Raw genomic sequence first — 21,537 nt, 5'->3', positions numbered from 1 at the left:
CCTTTTTCATCTCATGGCACACATAAAGTAATTGTTAAATATCCCCCAAGCAAACCAAAAAATGTTATATTTTTTGCCAATGTGACAAAATATAAGCATAATTTTGATTCATTCACCCTGGACAGCTATTGCTGTGTTGACTATTGTCATTTTTTATTTGACAATCCAAAGGAAAAGTGACCAGTTCCCCTGACTAAATAGTCAGGCATTGCATGTTTTCAAAATTATTGTGGTACACAGGTTGAAAATCTTGAAAATGGTTCTGCAAGAACCTAGCAGGAAGCCAGCCTACTACAAGTCTGTGTATAAATCTTGTGGGAAGTCAGACTGTTGTCTCCGTTAACAATTCATAAAGTCAAACAATAACTTCTGTAACAATTACCTTAAAATGGTCAGGGCTTCCTTATCAACTGATAACTTCCCTAATTTTTGTCCCTGCTTCCAACTCAGGACCAACCAGAGAAAGCCAAGTATGCACCCCTCCCCAGTCATACAGAATGCCCCAGTTCTACTTAGCTTCCCTGCATCTTTCCCATGCCAACGGCTTCCAGTCAGGGCACACCTGAAGCTTTTTCTTTATTCCACTATAAATCTTCCTCACGCCTCTGCCTGCATTGGAGTCTGTACCAAACACAAGTGATATGACCGACTCCCTTTCTATATAGCAAACTCTGAATAAATAGCCTTTGCTTGCTCTCATCTGGTTGGCCTTTGTTTATTTCCACAGGTGGAAAGATAGGTGAAGTCCCACTATGACCCGCCCAGTTTGCACTGCTTGTGGCCACAGACCTCGCCTTTGACAGGCTGCAATTCCAGCCACTTGCATGTTGCTGCTTGCAGGCTGTGCAGTCTGTGAACATGTGTAAGTCCGCACGGAGTTCTGAACTCCACTCTCTTTACACTGAGTTCCCAGGCTGCTTATTCTTTGGTTTGCTACCTAGATTTTGTTATTGATTCTCACTTACTTGGCATCTTTATCCTTGATAGAAACAAGCTATTCTTTTTCATTTTTCTCTACTAGCTTTTGTGTGATAAGCCAAAATAAATTTTAGACTGTAATAAAAAATAAAAAGCATTTATTTGAGCAAAAGGCGTTGCAGCCTAGGAGACACAGATTCAGGTAGCAACCTAAATGGTGCTCCACCGAGACAAAGGGGAGCCTGCCTTTTATAGCAAAAGTTCCTGCCCAGTTTCCCAATTAGATCTGTTTTATGTAAGTGAGGTAACCAAATTCATACACTTCTGATTGATCTGAATTGCGCAGTCCTGATTGGTTGGCCGTGTGTATCCTATTTTGTCATTATGGAGCAGCTCTAATTGGACAGGGCGTGTCTTAGTCCATTGGTAAAAAGATGAAAGCAGGGACTCCCTCCTCCCTCGTAGTATTTGACTCAGACAGCATAAGAGAGCAAAGCATAGTGCAGGGAGCTGACTGCTCAGTCTGGGGTTCTTCCTAGTATTCAAAGTACAGGAAGCCCTGTCAGCAAATGGCTCCTGGGCTTGTATTATTTATAACATTGGTTGACCATGGGGAATCCATCTTAGCAGACACATTCCTTCTCTGGGTTCACATCAAATGAACTGGGTTTTTTTTCAGGGCCCACAGTGTTAACTGTTTGTGTTGTGCTGTCTAAAGGTATTGTTCGTCCTAAGAAGGAGAATCACAGTGTAGATAGAATATGGGCATAGGCCTCATACTCTTGTTTTTCAAGCCAGCCTCCCAAACCAGAGAGTTTGATCTTTATTTCCACAAATGCAAATGAATTACTTTATGGTTCAAGAAATAATTCATTAACCCTCTTGTGGAAAAAGTCAATTTTGCATTTCTGCTTACCTATAAATGTGTTCATTTTTTTAAATTTCTCCTTTGAATAATTTTTAGAAACATCTTACTGATTTTCTCAACAATTAAGTACAATGAAATTATTTACATATGTTCATTTATATATGTTTGAGTCATGAACTTACTCTTTAAAATTATTTGATACTACATATAAATCATATGAATTAAAATTTATATGAGAGTATATATTTCTTAATTGTCTTTACTGTGGATATCTTTTATGTTTGAATCTATACATAGTGAGAAATTTCATAAAGATGTGAGTTCTTTTAAACAATTTAAGTGCTGGGGTCTTCTACTTGATAAAAGTAAAACTAAGAACAAAAAATAAAACTGTCTACTAAAACTGTTTTACTTTACATTTGAAAATATCCCTTTCAATGATTCATGAATTCCCAAGTTACATATTTAATATGCTGGATAATTTAATATAAAATATTTCATAAAGTATAATGCTAATTTTCAAATGGATTATCCTGCATCATTTCCTTATTTGATTGACTTAAGTTGCTGGTTTAATGTCTAATTGTTTTGTTATTGATGTGAACATACTGACTACTTTCAGATAGTAATTCTGAGAGATGCAGATGGCTATGACTTCATCACAGCATATCATATTTTAAATAAATACTAAGAAAATACACACACACATATACACACAACCTGATATCAAAAAGAATGTAGACATTTGTTACTTCTTTGTAATCTGGCAAAGGCTAAAAAGTTCTTGAGTGATTCTCTTTAGAAAAACATGGAAATCAGAGTCCATCTGTAAAATCTCAAATCAAAGTGTTGAAAACATAAAACTCAAAAGGTACAATAGCTATTTCTCAACCAGATATTAAAAATGTATACTTTTATATTAATATATTTTTTATTATCATGGGAACAAAGCTCAGTTCCCAAAAGGAAAGGAAAATTACATGCTTTCTTGTAAAAAAGAAAAATCATAGAATGGTAATAATTTTTTCTTTGTAATAGAAACAAGGCTATAGATTAAGATAAAGAGGGTAAATGAAGAAGAATAGTTTATTAGAAAGTATTATGGAAAAAATGTATGATGACGTTGTTAATAGATTCAGCCAGCTACAGGGCAGAAATTGTGGCACAGACAGTCAAGTACTTGATGTCCAGGCCCAGTGCTAATCTGTAGCTATTGTCGGATATTGAAAAAAAGACAAATAAATAATAGGATGAAAAGCTGTCTATGGCCCCTAGGTATCCTTTACAAATTCTAACTTGTTGTTCGCTGAACTGTTTTAGTCCTTAAATAGCCCACACATTCTATTTATTCTAAAACCAAAATGACAACCGAAAGCCTTTGTACATGTGCACATTTGGGGAATAGAGTACATTTCCCAGAGTGTTTAGCCATTTTTATTTTTGTTTTAACGAAAGACTCTGAAATGCATAGGCAAAATAGCTTAAGCTTGTTATGTCCTTGCTGTCTTTGTACCATGAAACTTTGATTTCAATTCCATAATATGCTGGTTGAGTTTGGCTCTTACTATTAGGATACTATCATATATATTATTCTTTGTTTTTTTATCTCTTTGATATAATGATTTTAATTCCCTAGTTGTAGACGTATATGGTCAAACTGAAGAAATAATTTAAAATAATTTTAATATAAAGAAAATTAAATAAAATCATAGAGAAAAATACACCTTGAATGTGTTAAAGAAAAAATATTGGACCAAGTAAATTTGAAGATCTAATTGATTTTATTGAGTGATTCATGAATCAGGTGACATCCCATTTGTCAATAGAAAGGTAAGAACTATGTATATGACATATGGGTACTAGACTTATCCGGGTGATCAGTTCATAAGCTATATAAATATTTAATCACCATTTTATACACATGAAACGAACATAATATTGTATGCCAACTGTAATTAAAAAATGTTATGTAATAACAAGAAGAAAAAGGAAAGGATTGCTTCAGGCAAGGGCACCTTTCTTTGTGGAAAGGGCAACCAGGGTCTTATCAGGGAGGTTACTTCACTAGTGTTGGTCTGGAAATTACAGACTCATTTGTTTATGGTCACATTTCTGGGAAAGGCTGAAACTGCAGTTAGGTCAGGTAATATGCAGGTAATACGTCTAGGTTAGGTTTCATAGGCTTTAGCACAAGTGACACCTTTTGGGGCCTATGGATTTCTCTTTAACAGATGCTTCTCAAAATACTACCATTGTAAAGTTGTATGATTTCCTCCACTTAGTTTTAGGTGCATATGCTTTCAAGTCTTTTGAAATTAATATAGGAGACAGACATGAGAACTATATAAATTAACTAAAGTCAAACAAAATTAAGTCAGGACCTGCTATGTGCTGCCTGACACAAAATTTGGCTGAACAAAGATGGAAGCAGAACACAAGAAGCCTCTGGAACAAAGAAAATTTCAGCAAAGATTTATTAATAGCTACTTATGCATACTGTATTGTTTACCCATAAAAGAAAAACACACGGCCACAAAATATACCTTTTAAAGGTTAAAGTTAATCCTAACCTTTTATCCATTCTATTTCCCCATACTAGCAATTTCCAAAGAAACTAAAAACAGCCATAAGATCAACCTCTAGAGATGGTTGGGGTCTCTCTTCCCTCTCTTGTGAGGAGAGTCTGCCACTGTCTGTGGAGTGGCTTTCTTGCTTGTCCCCTCTGCTCAATAAAAATCTGCTTTTCTACTTTGACCTCTAATCTGGCTTGAGTCTTTAATTTAATTTCCTTTGAGAGGCCATGAACCCTCTTGGCTTAGGTCTCAGGTTCCCACTATTTTATCACTTTTATTTGCCTAATCTATAATAATAAAAGTGTAATATGCTATTAGAGCAGACAACCTTCTGGATGAAGCTGGGGCTGCGAGGGAAGCCCGGGTCCCAGAGGAAAGACAGGGTCCCAGGTGCCAGAGGGAAGCCGGTGCTGGCAGCCAGGGGAAGGAAGGCCTATTCTTGCACATTGGGCCTCTAGTATAAGATAATTAGCCCTGTTGGTATACTTTACATAAATATAATTTTAATGTTTATATTACACAGTTTTAAGAGACTCTCTGGAATATGAAAACTATTTCTCCCATAGAATCTTTACTTTTGCTGTTTTTTTACTTTCATTGCTAATGCTGTATTGAACCTGTATGTGAATGTGTTTTGTCTATAATTTTGTTGGCACTTAAATGCAAGTTTTCAGTTCTAGTTTTACTCTTATTTTTTAAAATTTAAATGTATTGGGGTGAAATTGGTTAATAGGGTCATGTAGGTTTCAAATGTGCATTACTATGACACATGATCTGTATATTGCATTGTATACCCACCACCCAAAGTCAAATCATCTTCTGCCACCACATATTTGGTCTACTTTACCCTCTACCGTCTTCCCACCCTCATCCCTTTGGTAACCACCATACTGCTGTCTGTCTGTGTATCTGAGTTTGTTTTATATCCCACATATGAGTGAATTCATATGGTTCTTAGCTTTTTCTGTCTGACTTATTTCACTTAGCACAATGTTCTCAAGGACAATCCATGTTGTTGCAAATGGCAGTATTTCATCTTTTTTTATGGCTGAGTAGTATAATTTTTTTCTATAATTTTGATTCAGCTGAAATTATTAAACTTATTATATTTCTACTACAGATAAACCATCAGAAATAGGCAGATTGTTAGACTAGGCAGTTAATTAAATATTAACAAAAGAGGGAGGAACAAACAGAGCAGTCATCCTGGGGAGTAACCAGCCTTGTCTCACAGAATAATGGGGGGAGGGTTGGTCCTAAAATGGTGAGGGGGATGCCTTTTATTGAGTGCATGCACGGTAGAAGCCAAATGACACAGCAGAACTATGAGACATGCTCAACAGACACCAAGATGGTGACTGTAAAAGAGGGAGGACATTCCTCTGGGAAAGCCTGTGGGGGCAGGGGAGATCAGATGCGGGGAGCCCACCAGCCCACAGAAGACCCAGGAAAGTGATTGTATGCGGTGGTAACCGGAATGGTGAGCCAAGGTGTTTTCCCGGGGCTGTGTCTTGTGATGCCAAAGAATGAGCTTCGCGGACCAGAAGATTTAAGCAAAAGTGTGGAAAGTTTATTACAAGCAGATTCAGACTCCCCGCAAGGGGAGGGGGACCCAATAATGGTCTGCCCGTTAAAGCCTTGTAGTCCAGTGGTATATAATTTGCTACAAGCCTGCTTCCATATCTACTGTGTCATCACCTGATTGATTCCCTCAATTGTTCTTGCCCAGCAACGACCTGAACTCAACCTGTTTCTGTGTGTTCTTTCTCTGTTCCTACGCTGAACTTTCTCTGTTTCTATGCATTTGTACACCTTGCTGCTACAGGCCCTCCCTTGTTTTCCCATGCCTCCCGCTTTGAGTCCAGAAACATTTTACTATTTCTGCTTGGTTGGTTCCTGTGGTGAGACTGCTCCAACTGCCATGTCTGCCCCTGCCTATGCTCCACCTGCCTTTGTTTCCACTGAACCCTGCCCTGTCTGCCTGCATTTCAAGTTAACCCTCTCAGAGGGAGGGCACAGGAACATGCCTGGGAGAGCCAGGAAAGAGATTGGGTAGTTTGAAAGAAAGCCTGCTCTTTCCCAAACCCCGAAAATATATGGAGGTTTGGCAGGGACCATAGGGCATGGTCTGCCCTATAGCCTGCCCATTCTCTGCCTCTCCAAGAGTGTGCTGTCACTTTTTGTTCTAAAAAACCTTGCCACTACCACTTGAAACTCCTCCTATAGGAGTATCACTGAAATTCTTTTCCTGTGACACTGCTGAAGAACCTATTTCCTGCAGTAACAAGATGATTAATAATTGTTTCTGTTACCAACAAGCTTATGTTCTAGAGTGAGGCCATTAAAACATATATACATACAGAAAAACAAAACAAAACAAAACAGTATCTTTTTTTGATTACACAATATACAAAAACACCAAGATCAAGATCTTAAAACACTAATGAGAAAAAGAGATTTAAAAAGCTAATGAAAATAAGTTAGTATAATTGTATATTATACAACATATCAAGTAAATCTGTTAATTATAAGATCCATTAGTTAGCATCAGTAAATTAATTTATATTTAAAATATCTTGCTACTTAAAATTCTAATTTTATAAGATGCTTGTAATATTTTTCTCTCTTTTGCATTGAATTCTTTTTCAGATTCAAATATTTTGTCCTATTATTCAAACCCATATTTAAACAAATCTTTGCCTACCAGAGAAGTTCTTACTCCACATTTCCCATTCAACTATATAACTATTATGGAGGCATTAGCTGAGCTAATAATCAAATTAACAGAGACAGATTAGTAGGAGAAAATGTCCAATGTTTATTATATGATTCTGCATTCCAGATTGCTATAATGAGACTCAAAGAGGCATTACGTAGTTGAGACTTCTGTGCCATTCTGGAGCTCAGAAGACAAACAGAGATCTGGGATTTAATAGAGGAAATTGGCAATTCACTGGTAGCTGAGAAAAAACACATGGCAAACAGAGTCCTGTTAGACAACCCAAAAATAATGGGACAGAGGGGAGACGCCTTTGGAACAGGTTTTTACATGGATCCTTTTCCTTCCACCACACTTAATTCAAATTAGGTTAACATGAAAATCCTAAAGTGAATATGCTGAGGTTCTCCCCCTAAGGCAGAATCTTCTATCTGAATTTTTTGGGCAAGAAGGGGAAGGTTCAAAGGGTTTTTCTTAGTCATGTTTCTTAATAATCAGCTTAAAGTCATGATCATAAAAGTTACATTTTGGGGTGTCAAAATTTTGGTCTCTTTGAATGTACAATTTCATCTTAACTCCACCCATGACAGTTTTCTGTAATAACTTACCTATTAAAAGAGGGAAAATCACTTTAACTTGAACTCTTTAGTGCCTCACAGGTTTTAGCTCAGTTCCTTTCTAAAATTGCTGCGGCTAATTCTGAGGGGTTGATTTTTTTCTCATCTGCCTTTTATCTCTATCTCTGTTCCTGATCTGTCATCTAAGTTTTATGTCCTTTGATGTTTCAAAGTTCATGCGTGTGTGTGTGTGTGTGTGTGTGCATTTTTTTTTCTTTTTTTTTTTTTCTAGTTATTTCCAACTTGAGTTACTGGAGACAAAGCTATATGTAATCTCAAAGTCCTTTGACAATGATATCTTAAAATTCAACTTAGGGACAATCAGTTAAGAAATTGAAAACATTTCAGACTGAAAAATAGTCATGGAGTGACACATAAAAGCTGATAGAACTTGATACAATCAGAGAGCTGCAGGAATAGAAGCCTATTTTTTCAATCATTGATTTAACATTAGTGTTATTATATGAATAAAAAGAAGTCCTGAACATTTTAGATTTTCAAATATTAATTCTTCTTATGCTATGAAATGAGTCTATTGAAACTATTCAATATGCTATTGAATGAATCCAACCAATGGACTACCAGCTAATTCAATATTATTGCTCCCACTTGACACTTGTTTTCATTTAATACTTGAATACAATCTTTATGACATATTTTTGCTTTGAGATAAGGTATTGCACTTCAGACAATGAATGACAACAATCCTTGAGAGATAAGGAACAAGTGATGTGAGTCTCATGACTGCCTAGTGTTACTAGACTAACGGGGTCCATTTGCCTGCGTGAATCAAAGGCCAATAAGACACGGAGAGGAGTTTGCAGCAAAGAAAGGAGGGGCTTATTAGTTGAGGAAGTGGCCTACTCCCAGAGCCACAGGTAAGCAAATACTCAGAGAGCTGGTTCCCCAATGGCTTTCATGATATGGGTTACATAGGGGGGAAATCAATAATCCTGGTGACTGAGGGAGTTAGAGTGGTGGTCAGAATCATAGTCTCTAATGATTGGTTTGTGCTAGGGTGGTACGTGTAGTTGTTCATTGCATCTGGTCCTGATGTCAGCCATAGCAACACTTTGTGTGGGTTCACAGCTTTTCTGGGTCTGGAGCTTAAACACACTAAAGCCTAGATAGTCTCTCTAGCTTGATTGAAACTCTGTCTATGTGGTCAAAAGACACAAGGCTTTGCTCCTAAGATTATTTGATGCTGACCAGAACTTCATTGTCCTGAGGATTTAATGATTAAGGGAATGGATTTGCAAGGGGGAAGGAGGCAGGTGAGTCAGGGTTCTGGATGAGGCCAGTTTGAATCAAAAGGAAAAAAGAGAAAAGGTCATATTAAAGAAATGAAGTTACTGCGCTGTTAAACTAGCTTATTTACTTACTTTGTCAAAGCAAAAATTTGCACTATCCAAATTAAATAAGCAAACTTTATGCAATCAAGAGATGTGGTAAACAGGGGATGTATGAGGCTGCTGCTTGATTAACACAGCACACTGGTTGACAGGAAACTTTTTAATATGTAGAAAAAGTATACTCTAAAATAATAATAAAAGGTGTAGTATACTAAATACATAATCAAGTAACATAATCATTGTTGGCTATGATTATCAAGTGTCATGTACTATATCTATACTATTAAAAGCCTAGGTGGCCCTCGTGCCCTCGCACGACACCCTCACGTGACACCCTCATGTCATCACAAGATGGCCACCACAAGATAGTCACCACAAGATGGCTGGCAGGGGAGGGCAGTTGTAGACAATCAGGCTGGCAGGCAGAAGCAGTTAGGTATAATCAGGCAGGCAGACAGGTGAGTGGTTAGGAGCCAGCAGTCCCTGATTGTGAGAGGGATGTCTGACTGTTGGTTTAGGCCTGATCTAAATGGCCATCCCCCAAGGAGTCCCAGAATGGAGAAGGTGCAGGCTGGGCTGAGGGACACACACACACACACACACACACACACACACACCATCCCCACCCCCCGTTCACAAATTTCGTGCACCGGGCCTCTAGTTTAATTATATGTGCTATACTTTAATATGACTGGCAGCACAGTATGTTTACATCAGCATCACTAACATGTGAGTAATGCATTCTGCTACCATGTTACAATGGCTATTATGTCACTAAGTGACAGGAGTTTTCCAGCTCCACTAAAATCTTATGGGACCACCATCATATACTGGTATGGTGTCTGTACTTTACTGAAACGTCAGTATGCTGTACATGACTGAAGGAGGAGGACATTAGTGTGAAGGTTGATAAATGGGAAGTCATTGGTGAGTTAATGGGAGTTATTGGGAATTAATAAGAGCTATTCATGAATTTGTTTTTCTCTGTGATCAGGCCGTTGATATTTGCTAATTGGTGACCATCAACTCCAACCTTCCAAAAGAGACTAGGACATGGATTACTGCATACTTTGATATTTATATTTCAAAGAGATAATTATGCCCAGCCAGCATGGCTCAGTGGTTGATCATCAACTATGAACCAGGAGGTCATGGTTGATTCCAGGTCAGGGCACATGCTGGGTTGCAGCTGGATCCTCAGTGTGGGGTGTGCAGGAGGTAGCTGATCAATGATTTTCTCTCATAATTGATGTTTCTATGTCTCTCCCTCTTCCTCTCTGAAATCAATTAAAAATGTTTATATATATGTATATATATATATATATATATATATATATATATATATATATATATATTTTTTTTTTTTTTTCTTTTTAAAGAGATAATCCTCAGGCTTTTAGAAAGATGTTATCTGGGTCCTAAAGCTGTCAAGAGGCTTCTAAGGAGGTTTATGTGTATTTCAAAGAGGCAGATAAAGAGTTTGCAGTAATAAATTTTACAGATTTTCTAAAGTAAATGCTTTATGAAAAGGGAGGTCAGGGCTGTGGCAAAGGAAAAAACTCTCTAAAGTTTAGTAAAGCTTAGATGAACTTTAAGATCATCTTGGTCACTTCCTTGAGTTTCTTTGCCAAGGGGCAGGAATGGAGAACCCATGCATGTGCTTAACAATGTTCAACTCTGTCTGATCCCTAATAAGGTATTACCATTATTGTGGTTAAAGTGAATGGAAAAATATAACCATCCAATCCAGACAGGACTACTAGTGGCCCAGACCCTTCAGGAATGAAAGTTTGGTTCACCTCATAAGATTAAGACCTACAACCAACTGGGATGTTTGCTGATAGCAAAGGAAATACAAAATGAGAAGGTGGTTAAAAAATAACCATTTATAGAAATGGGGAGTGTAATTGTCATGAATATTCCCTCTTCCTTATTTTGTAATTAATATGTTTGTGTATGTGTATACAAATCCAATATCTTCATTGTTTTCTCTCCCTGATTTACTCATCATGTAACATAACATATGTTGACTATATCATAGTATTTAAGCATTGTTAATTTTAATTTGTAGTATTTAAGTTATAAGATATTGAAGAGAAGAGTAAATATCATACCAGGACTTTACCTCCTTTCCTGGGGAAAGAGTTAATGTGTTTTGGGATGTACACAGCATAGCTATATCATGTTAGGCAGAATTATGACTTTGTTATTGTCTGTATTTGAAGACTAAATATGGTTTAATGAGATGTGTATGGGTGCAAAATTGAGAAGAGGTAGACATCTGATGGTCAATTTTGTCAACGTGACTGAGCCATGGGGTGTCAAGATAATTGGTTAAACATTACTTTGGATGTGTCTACGAGGGTGTTTATTTGAATCAGTAGACTAAGTAAAGCAGATTGCCTGCTCTGAAGACATTGGACCTCAGCCAATCCATTGGAAGCCTGAACAGAGCAAACAGAATAAGGGAGAATTTTCTCTCCCTGCCTCATTTTCTTCAAGCTTTTGGACTCAGACTTGGACTACAAGTTATGCCATTGGCTCTCCTGGTTATCAGGTTTTTAGAATTGAACTAAAACTGTATCATTGGTTCTCCTAAGTCTCTAGTTCGCCAACTGCTGATTTTGTGACTTCTCAGTCTCTATAAATGCATGAAACAATTTCTTATAACAAATTATATGTATATATTCTAATTCTGTTTATTTGAAGAACCCTGATTACATGTATAGTCATTTATTTCAAAATAAAATAAAAAGTACTCAAATTTATAAACAAATATTTAAATATAACTGATATCAAAAGTTTGAAAGGAAACCTCAAAATATGAATATATTGTGGTATTTCAAGGAAAAATAATTTGACCTATTTAACAATACTTAGTACTTTTAGATTGTTAAGAGATTATGATAGTTCTAACATCTGCGCTAATAAAAGACAAAGATGCTAATTGACTGTACCTTTGCTATACCCTAAGCCATGCCCACCAGTCAATCAGAGCAACTATATTCAAATTAACCCAACAAAGATGGCAGCTGCCATCCATGGAGTGGAGCAAGCAGGAGGCTTGGTTGCCCTGGCAATGGAGGAAGCCAAGCTTCCCGCCAACCATGAACCGGCTAGGGCCTCCGCTCATGGCAACAAAGTTTCAATTATAGAAGACAAATAAATAATAAATCCCAGATACCTGCTTCCAGCCAGCCTCCACTGGGAGCTTGGGTGGCTGGGGGTTGTGGCCAGCCTGCAAATAGCCATCAGCCCCTCACCCAGGATGGCCAGGCACCCCAGTGGGGACCCTCACCCTGAAGGGGCTGTGGCCAGCCTGCAAACAGCCATCAGCCACTCACCCAGCCTGGCCTGGCACCCCAGTGGGGAACCCCCCACTGAAGGGGCTGTGGCCAGCCTGCAAACATCCATTAGCTCTTCACCCAGGCTGGCCAGGAACTCCTATATAATAAAAGGGTAATATGCAAATTGACCCTAATAGCAGAACGACTGGGAATGACTGGTCACCATGACACGCACTGACCACAACGGGGCAGATGTTCAATGCAGGAGCTTTCCCCTTATAATCAGTGTGCTCCCACAGTGGGAGCTCTCCTCAGCCACAAGCCAGGCTGATGGCTGCCAGTACAGCTGGTGGTGGTGGTGGGAGCCTCTCTCTCCTCCTCAGCAGTGCTAAGGATGTCTGACTGCAGCTTAGGCCTGCTCCCTGCTGGTAAGTGGACATCCCCTGAGGGCTACCGGGCTGCCAGAGGGATATCTGACTGCCAGCTTGGGCCTGATCCTCCAGGAAGCTTACCTAAGCCAGCAGGTGGTCATCCCCCGAGGGGTCCCAGACCATGAGAGGGCACAGGCTGGGCTGAGGGACCCCCTTGAGTGCACAAATTTTTCTGCACTGGGCCTCTAATAGTAAAACATATTTGGATAAAATCTATCAAAACTGCTTATATCATGTTTGAGTTATTATATTAGTGTTTTTAAAAAGAAAAACATGGGACAGGGGCAAGTGGAGGTACCCAGGCTGATGGAGGCCTCCGGGGTCCAGACTCACATCGCTGGGGGCATTGTTACCGCCGGTGGCCCACTGGCCAAGGTGCACAGGCCAACACGTGTCTGAGTGTTCCTGAACCAGGTCCAGCACTCGTGGGGTTTAGTCCACTGAGGAATCCAAGGCTGTGTTCCTTACCTACTGCATCTTGCTGTTTCTGAGTTAGCTGAGAGGTTCGGCTTAGGAGGAAGGTATCAAGAAACTGATCATGTTTCCTTGAATTTGCTTCTGTGTTTGCTTCATCAATGTCTGTCATATTGAATATCTTAAGAGAGATACTGGAGTAGTGCGGGGTCCCCATGGATGAGGTTTTGCACATTTGGGGAAACAAAGGTTATGGATCAGCTTGGAGTATTAGTCATATTGTTGGGAAAATTCTTCCTTTAGAAGCTTGTTGCAGGCCTGATTTTGAGTTGATCCCACTCTTGAACTCGGTACACTCTGGTAACTGTGGATCTGTAGTTGCATCTTTTGCTGATATTTTGTGTGTGGCAAATGAGGAAGAATCCAGGTATCTCAGATTTTGAAATAGTATATGAAAAAATTAGTAAGAAAAGTTCTCAGCCGGTAAATGAAGCTGCAATTTAAAAAATAGCTGTCCTTGAAAACAAACTAAATTTCTTCGTTCTCAGATTGCTACAATTGTGCACATGCAGGAACTGAAAAAAAGTACTAATTCTGGCTCCTTTGACTCAACTGATGGGCCTGTGGCTTGGAACAAGTTCCATCATCAGTAACTGCTCAACTGAGTGCCAAAACAGATCTATTTTCAAGTTCAGTGCTTCCCGCTCCTCCTCCCTCACCCCGCTGTCCCTTCAGTTTTCTTCTCTGCAGCCTCCATGTTCCCTTGTGCAGCCAGAAGATACTCATATTTGTGACTCAGATAATACAGCAGCGGAAGTGAAAAAATACCACCCAGGTGCTAGTCAGACCAATTATAGTCGTCATTCAAAAAACCAGAAAAACAAAGATGCTCCAAACATGTTGGATGTTCTAAAGGACATGAATGAGGTTAAACTTCCTGCTATTGAATGGTCTCCGGGAGGCAGAACCACTCATAAGAGGAAAAGACACAGTTCACAGTGGGATCCAGTGTCTTTAATTTCCCAGGCACCAACGCAGAAATTTGCATTCCAAGAAGATGATTCCTTTAAAAAAAAAAATAGGTCTTGGGAGTCTTCTCCATTTTCTAGTCCAGAAACTTCAAGGCTGAGCCCTAATAATTTTGGACATCACATTAGTTTGTCCAAAGGACAGTGATCTAAAGGGAGAACTGACAAACACAAAAGGTGTCATGACCAAGGTGCGAGCAACATAAGATGTGTCTGCGCTTACAAGGAGAGATGCAGAGATACGCCTGCATGTCTTTCACTACATGTTAAAATCTTCTGTTAATGAAATCAAAGGAAGTCTGTGTGCCAGAATATATGAGTGCAGAGGCCTGAAAAGTCTTGACTTTTAAGAATACCCGTCTTTGGTTTTGGAAGCTCCAGCAGTTAATTGGTTACTGATGATAGGTATAATATTGATTTTTTTCATGTATGTTAATGTTATTAAAGGCTGAATATACACTTGGAATGGTTTTCCTAAGAGCTAAGTAGTAACTGACTTAATGTTTCTCATGAGAGAACAGTAAGGTTTCACTGTAAGGTAATAGAAATCATTTTAACGGATTAAGAAATTAATATAAACTAAGTCTACATTGTATCACTCAGCAAATGATAGTATGTTTGAGTTCTTTAAAAACAATTTTTAAAGCAATTATGACATCCTAATTTAAGAGTCTTTTAATCTTTTAAAAATTAGTAGTGATTTGGTTTACTTGGCCTGTAGAACCTTGAGAGATTTTTTAAAAATATAATTGTTTCATTCAGATAGTCATAGCTTGAATCATATAGGTTGAGCCTCCTAAAAATTCTTCCTGAAGTTGATAATTATTTTTTAGAAACTGATTTGATAAATGCTAGTATTTAAAGAATCTTCGTAAGCTTTGTCTATACTTGCTATGTAAATATGTATGCCTAACTTAACTTTTTATTTCGTTCTACATTATAGTTATACTCTGTTCCTTTGTAAATAAAATGTAAAATAAATGTACTTTTGTAACTTGAAAAAAAAGAAAAACATAACTACTTGAAAATCAACTAATAAATGTTTATGTTCCAAGTATTCACCAGATAACAGAAATAGTCAAAGTTATGTACAAACAAGTTCAATGATCATATCTTACAATGATTAAACTAAGGCACTGCACTTTATATACATACACATATCAGGATTATCCAGAGAAACAGGAACAAAAGAAGATATACAGATATACATAAGGAGATTTTTATAGGAATTGGCTCATGTTATGGAAGCTGAGAAGTCCCATGATCTGTCATCCAACTGTAAACTAAAGAATCAGAAAATCTGGTGCTGTAATTTAGTCTGAGCTTAAAGGCCTGAAAATTGAGGTTCTAATGGTGTAAATCCTGAGTCTGAAAGCCCAAAAACAAAGAGCACCAATGTCTGAGGACAGGAAAAGATAGAAATTTCAGCTCTCTGGCCATACCCTTAGCTAACTACTCAGGTTGACACAAAATTAACTGTCTTGTACATATATTCCAAATACTTTAAAAAAATGTATCATCTCTTTAGCAAAACAATTCTATGGAATGCTTCTTTGTACCTATAATGTCAAATATTTTATAAAAAAATATTTACTTATGTTCTTATCAAATACTAGAGGCCTGGTGCATGAAATTCATTTATGGGAGGCAGGCGGGAGGAGAGGTCCCTCAGCCCGACCTGCACTCTCTCCAATCTGGGAGCCCTCGGGGGATGTCCTACTCATGGTTTAGGCCTGCTCCCTGTGGTTCTCTGCTCTCTGCAGACCTGCCTGCTCTATGCCACCACATGCCCTGGTGTCTGCTCTCTGCAGGAGCCTGCTTGCTCCTTGCTCCCGGCTGTGTGCTCACCGGAGGGACTGCTTGCCCCTCAGTGATGCGAAGAGGGGCAAGCAGCACCCTGCTGTGTGCTTGCCGTGAGGGGCTGGGGTGCTGCTTGCCCCTCTGCGCTGTATCAAGGGACAAGCAGTGCCCTGCTGTGTGCTCGCTGTGGGGGTCTGGGGTGCTGCTTGCCCCTCTGTGCTGTGTTGAGGGATAAGCAGTGCCCTGCTGTGTGCTCACCATGGGGAGCTGGGGCGCTGCTTGCCCCTCACCCTCACAGCAAGAGCTTAAAGGACTGGGGGACTCCAGTGGTGCTGAGGGGACTGGGTGCTGCCATCTTGTGGCTAGGGTTGCCACCATCTTTGTCGTGTCAATGCATATTCCTTCCTTATTGGCTGTGGGTTTGCCATCTTTATCATGAAGTGATGGTCAATTTGCATATTACTCTTTTATTAGATAAGAATATCCACTCAAAAAGGAGACTATAATGAAATTTAATAACACTAACATAATTTGTTCCCAGAAGTTGAGACAATGGGTTAATATATTCTTTTTTTTTAATTGATTAAGGTATTACATATGTATCTTTATCCCCCCATTGCCCTCCTCCCCTGTTCATGCCCTCACCCTCCTGGTGTCTGTCCATTGGTTATGATTATATGCATGCATTCAAGTCCTTTGGTTGATCTCTCTCTCCCTTACCCGCACCCTCCCCTACCTTCCCTCTGAGGTTTGAGCATCTGATCAATGCTTCTCTGTCTCTGGATCTGTTTTTGTTCATCTGCTTCCTATATTTTCAACTTTCTAAAAAACCAGCACATTTCAAAATTTAAGTACCAGTCCAAGTCTGAATATAAAAGCAGGATAGTCAGACAGAGAGTAAATTCTTCCTCCTTATATTTTTCTCTATTCAGGAGTTCAATAGATTAAATGAGCACCACCCATATTACATAGGATAATCTGCTTTACTCAGACTACTGACTCAAATGCTAATCTCTTCCAGAAACACTATTACAGATACACCCAGAATAAGATTTAACTAAATATCTGGGTATCTCTGGGTCTAGTCAAATTCACACATAAAATTAATTATTATACTACATCATCTTTTATTGTTTCCTCTACAATGATCTATTACAGAAAAATTAATTTTCTTTTATTTGATTTAATACATTTTCATTTTACATGTTTTTGGACTAATGTTTAAAATTTTTATTATAATTCATATTTTTGCATTAAGAATTATCTTTGTAAATTGGAGTGTATTGACTGCAAACTCAGAATTTAGCTGTGAGTTTATTTCCTAAAGCTTAATACTTACATTTGTATGATGCATTTAATCTTCTGAAGTACAATCAAAAGCGAATTTTCATTCAATGTGCATATCTGAAGTAAGGACATCTATAAAGAAGTATATTTTGATATTCTAGATGGAGATTGTAAGGGGTGGTTATTCACAGCAGGGTTATCTTCAAACGAGATTGGGAAGAAATCTTAAAAATGAATAAGTATTGAAGATAACTTTTCTTTAATGGCTATAGTTGTTGAAAATTCATTTAGTTATGAGAAATGAAAACTAGTATTTTTAGTTGAATAGTCTGAAGCTAATGTGATTCTAAATTTATTCCATGGTGACAGAAATTAAATGAAGTTTTTCTTAGTAGCTAAAACTACACAAAAGCTAGTTATAGCACTAATAGAAGCATGAAACAGAAACCAGTTGGAAGTTTAGGTTGTAGTATAAATTTAGATGGGGTAAACATTAAAATGCTAGTGTGAGTGTTCTTCATTTATTTCCTGAAGATAAATTAATATGTAAATTATGTCCTTTTATTGTTTCTATTGCCTAAAACCTTTCCTGATGTGGGAAATCCTTTTATCTTAGAAATTACTCCTGCTTTGCTCATATCCCTATGCAGTCTCATTCATCCAAAAACTGTGACTCCCACAGCTTTGAGACTGCCTGGACCTCTCTCCCATTTAAGGGTATTGGAAAGGGGCCAGGCTTGGAGCCGGTCTGCCTCGGGCTGGCCAGTAGTGTGCGGGTTTTGACTTTGTGCATGAAAGATTTCACAAAACAAGTCCAGGTGATTTTGAGAGTACATTATTAAAGCTAGAGATGGTAAAACAAAGGAAGGGCCATTTAATTATCTGTCTCAGTTTCCCTATTCCACTTGTCCTGGTTTAGTAAACTAAGTAAGAGGCTCTAAATCAGCGGTTCTCAACCTGTGGGTCCCGACCCCTTTGGGGGTCCAACGACCCTTTCACAGGAGTTGCCTAAGACCATCGGAAAACACATATATAATTACATATTGTTTTTGTGATTAATCACTATGCTTTAATTATGTTCAATTTGTAATAATGAAATTGGGGGTCACCACAACATGAGGAACTGTATTAAAAGGTCCTGGCATTAGGAAGGTTGAGAACCACTGCTCTAAATCAACATTCACCTGTAGATGCATACCTCTGTGGCCTCCAGAAAACTAAAATGTGGGAGGTGGGTAAGGAATGCTTGCTGTGAGTCAACACGAGGGTGATATTTTAGCAAAATATTGAAGAGGAGAGGGAGCAAGCTATGCAAATATTTGAGGGAAATATAGTCCAGGCTGATGAAATGCAATTTTAAAAGTTTTAATAAAGTTTTAAAAATATGATTGTGTGTTTTGTGTGTTTTTGTGTTTTGTTTTTGCCTTTGCTTGGGTGCCCTGAGCTCCACCCCAAGGAAAAAATTGGGGTGACAGTATTTTATTTGTAAATAACCCTAAAGAACAGGAGTGGGAAGTGGAATATGTGTTGAAGGATGAAGAAAAGCCGATAAAGTGTGAACTACAGTCAGATTACACAGCAAGCAACTGAAGACCCTCTATAAGTTGGGTAGAATGTGTCTAAGAATTGTCCCACTGAGAAACAGGAAAGCTTAAATATTGATCCAGCAAATCTTGTTTAATTTGGACTTTCTTGTGAGCTAGAGAAATTTCTCAGGCAGAGAAGCTAAGAGGAAAAGTGACTGAGCGTATAAGAAATATCTACGGGAGCTGAATGTGAATTTTCTGAAATAGGGCATGGGGTGCAGGTGGGCTTTAACAACATTTCCCAGTCTCTGACTACTCAACTAAAAATCAATATGTGGGTCTAATTCTGCTTGAAACATTTAACTCAAAGCCACTCTCTTGCATGCATACCACTGTGGCCCCACTTTACGCCTTTACCACAGAAGACAGTGATTCTCAACTCTGTTAGACGGAAACCTCATTTTTATAACAAGCTTTTTATTATATTCCCTTCACTTTTCTGAAATAAAATTCATAGAACATCTATCTATATAAAAGCCTAAGCAACTATCGCAATCGAATGGACGACCAAACAGGTTGCGCGGGTGACCAGGCCGGCAGGGGGGTTAGTGAGGTGCGACCAAACAACCAAATGGCAGGCTGCGTGGAGCAACCAGTCTGGTGAGGGGTGGGCAGTTGGAGGCAACCAGGCCGGCAGAGGGGTCAGTGAGGGGTGATCAGGCTGGCAGGCAGAGGCAGTTAGGGGTGATCAGGCTGGCAGGGGGGGCAGTTAGGGGCATCAAGCAGGCTGGCAGGTGAGTGATTAGGAGCCAGCAGTCCAGGATTGTGAAAGGGATGTCCGACTGCAGTTGGACATCCCCTGAGGGGTCCTGAATTGGAGAGGGTACAGACTGGGCTGAGGGGACCCTCCCCCCACTCCCCGTGCACAAATTTTGTGTACCGGGCCTCTAGTATAACTATAAAATAATTTAAAAGTGCTATTGCACTATACTAACTCTGTTTCTGCCTCTACCTAAATTCAATACAGCCTCCTCTTATCTACCAAAGTTATCTTTATAAAATGCATCTGTATATCATTTCACTTCTTAAAATCCTAACATAAAGGAAAAACAAAAGGAAAGGCACTTATAATAAAGCAATATGCATTTCAGTAAGTGCTGAGAAAACGCTACGGGAGAAGACACAGTGATGAATTGTAATCAGCGGCGCAGACTATTACAAACATATTCAACTGGCAACTGAAATATCACGAGCAGTGTTACCATTGCTGACTTAATTTCTGAAACAGTGAACAACTTACTGCACAGTTGTAAGCATATATTTTTCTAGTTGAGCATCTAGATGAGAACACAATTGAATGACACTTGTTTTTTGCCTTGTAAAACCCTGAGCACAAGACATAGCTAAACATGCCAGACTCCTGACCCAATGAATCAGTGAGATAATAAAATGTTGTTTTAAGTAATAAATTTGTGGTAACTCATTATGTTGCAATGAAAGAGTAGCACTCGATTTATATAACTACTTACTATTTCAAAAACATGCCACTCAATGTAATTCTGTCTCAACAGTATTATTTTTTCCTATAATGTGCACCCCAATCTCATAATCCCTTTTACTTTGTATCTATCCACTTGGTTTGAAAGAATGATTCTTAAGGTTTTATTTCCTTTGTTAAATCCCTTGAAAATGTTGTATATTTACTTTTTCTTGTTTATATTCATTGCAATGTAATGAGCTGCTTCACATTTATGTTCCCTATAAACTCCACTTTTGAGAGCAGAACTGTATAACTGCATTTGTAAAAGCAGTGACTAGTGTGGACCACACAAAGGGCTTCTGTGAAAAGTGCCCTCACAGGGTGATCTGATCATAAATTCCTAATTGGGCATATCCTGGGGGGTAGTCATGCCCCAGGCCTAAAACTTCGTTAGTGAAAGGTTTCAGCCAGCCCTGTACAGTGTTCTTGTGAATCTGGGTTAATACACCCTTGAAATGGCAGAAGGGACCTGGCTGGAGTAGCTCAGTTTGTGGCGCGTTGTCCTGTGAACAGTCAAGGGCACATGCCTGTCAGGGGAGCATTACCCCTAAAGAGAGCACATAACCTTGTTAACTGTCCTGTAATACAATTCCTCCCTTACTTCCTAATCTTCCTTTCATTGACTCCTTAAGATCTTACTCCCTGACATAGTTCCTCAGTTTGACTGAAATATACTCATAAAAATTCTTTGCAGGCAGAGGCAATGTTTCTTATGTCAACACTAGCACATTTATTCATCACAGCTATTAATCAGTGAATAAGATAATGACTATTTTGAAGTAGGTTCTGCTTTTGTTCCGTATTCTGTCCACTTATGTCTCTCGATTTAGCCTTCTACATCTTAATATTATATATTATAAAAATTGTGCTAATTTATTAAATGGCTTAGGAAATAATTTATTATATAAGTTATGAATTTAGTAGTTTAAGATAAATTATATATATATATATATATATATATATATATATATTTCTACATGGAAGCAGTTATATTTCTTATTTTTAATTGGAGTTTGGTATGGAAAAATCTATATATAATGGCCTAGAAAAGAAAAACATTCAGAGCTTGGAACATGCCTAGGAAGATAAGGTTATTAAAAATTATTTTTCTCCCAAATGTTATCAAATAGATTTGAATTTGTATTGTGACCAAAATATCCTAGAGGACATTTTGAAG

General features: G+C 38.4%; 1 pseudogene across 1 annotated transcript; it reads left to right on the top strand.

The window, feature by feature from the left end:
* The first annotated feature begins 13,340 nt into the window (after positions 1 to 13,340).
* Positions 13,341 to 14,355, top strand: LOC308524967 (mitochondrial fission regulator 2-like; annotated as a pseudogene). Its single transcript has one exon. The product of its transcript is annotated as a mitochondrial fission regulator 2-like (transcript).
* The last annotated feature ends 7,182 nt before the right edge of the window (positions 14,356 to 21,537 follow it).

This window comes from Myotis nattereri, assembly GCF_964212035.1.
Source record: "Myotis nattereri genome assembly, chromosome: 1".
NCBI classification, from domain to species: Eukaryota; Metazoa; Chordata; class Mammalia; order Chiroptera; family Vespertilionidae; genus Myotis; species Myotis nattereri.
The sequence above is the reverse complement of the archived record's forward strand: the minus strand, read 5'-3'. Positions and strand labels throughout refer to the sequence as shown.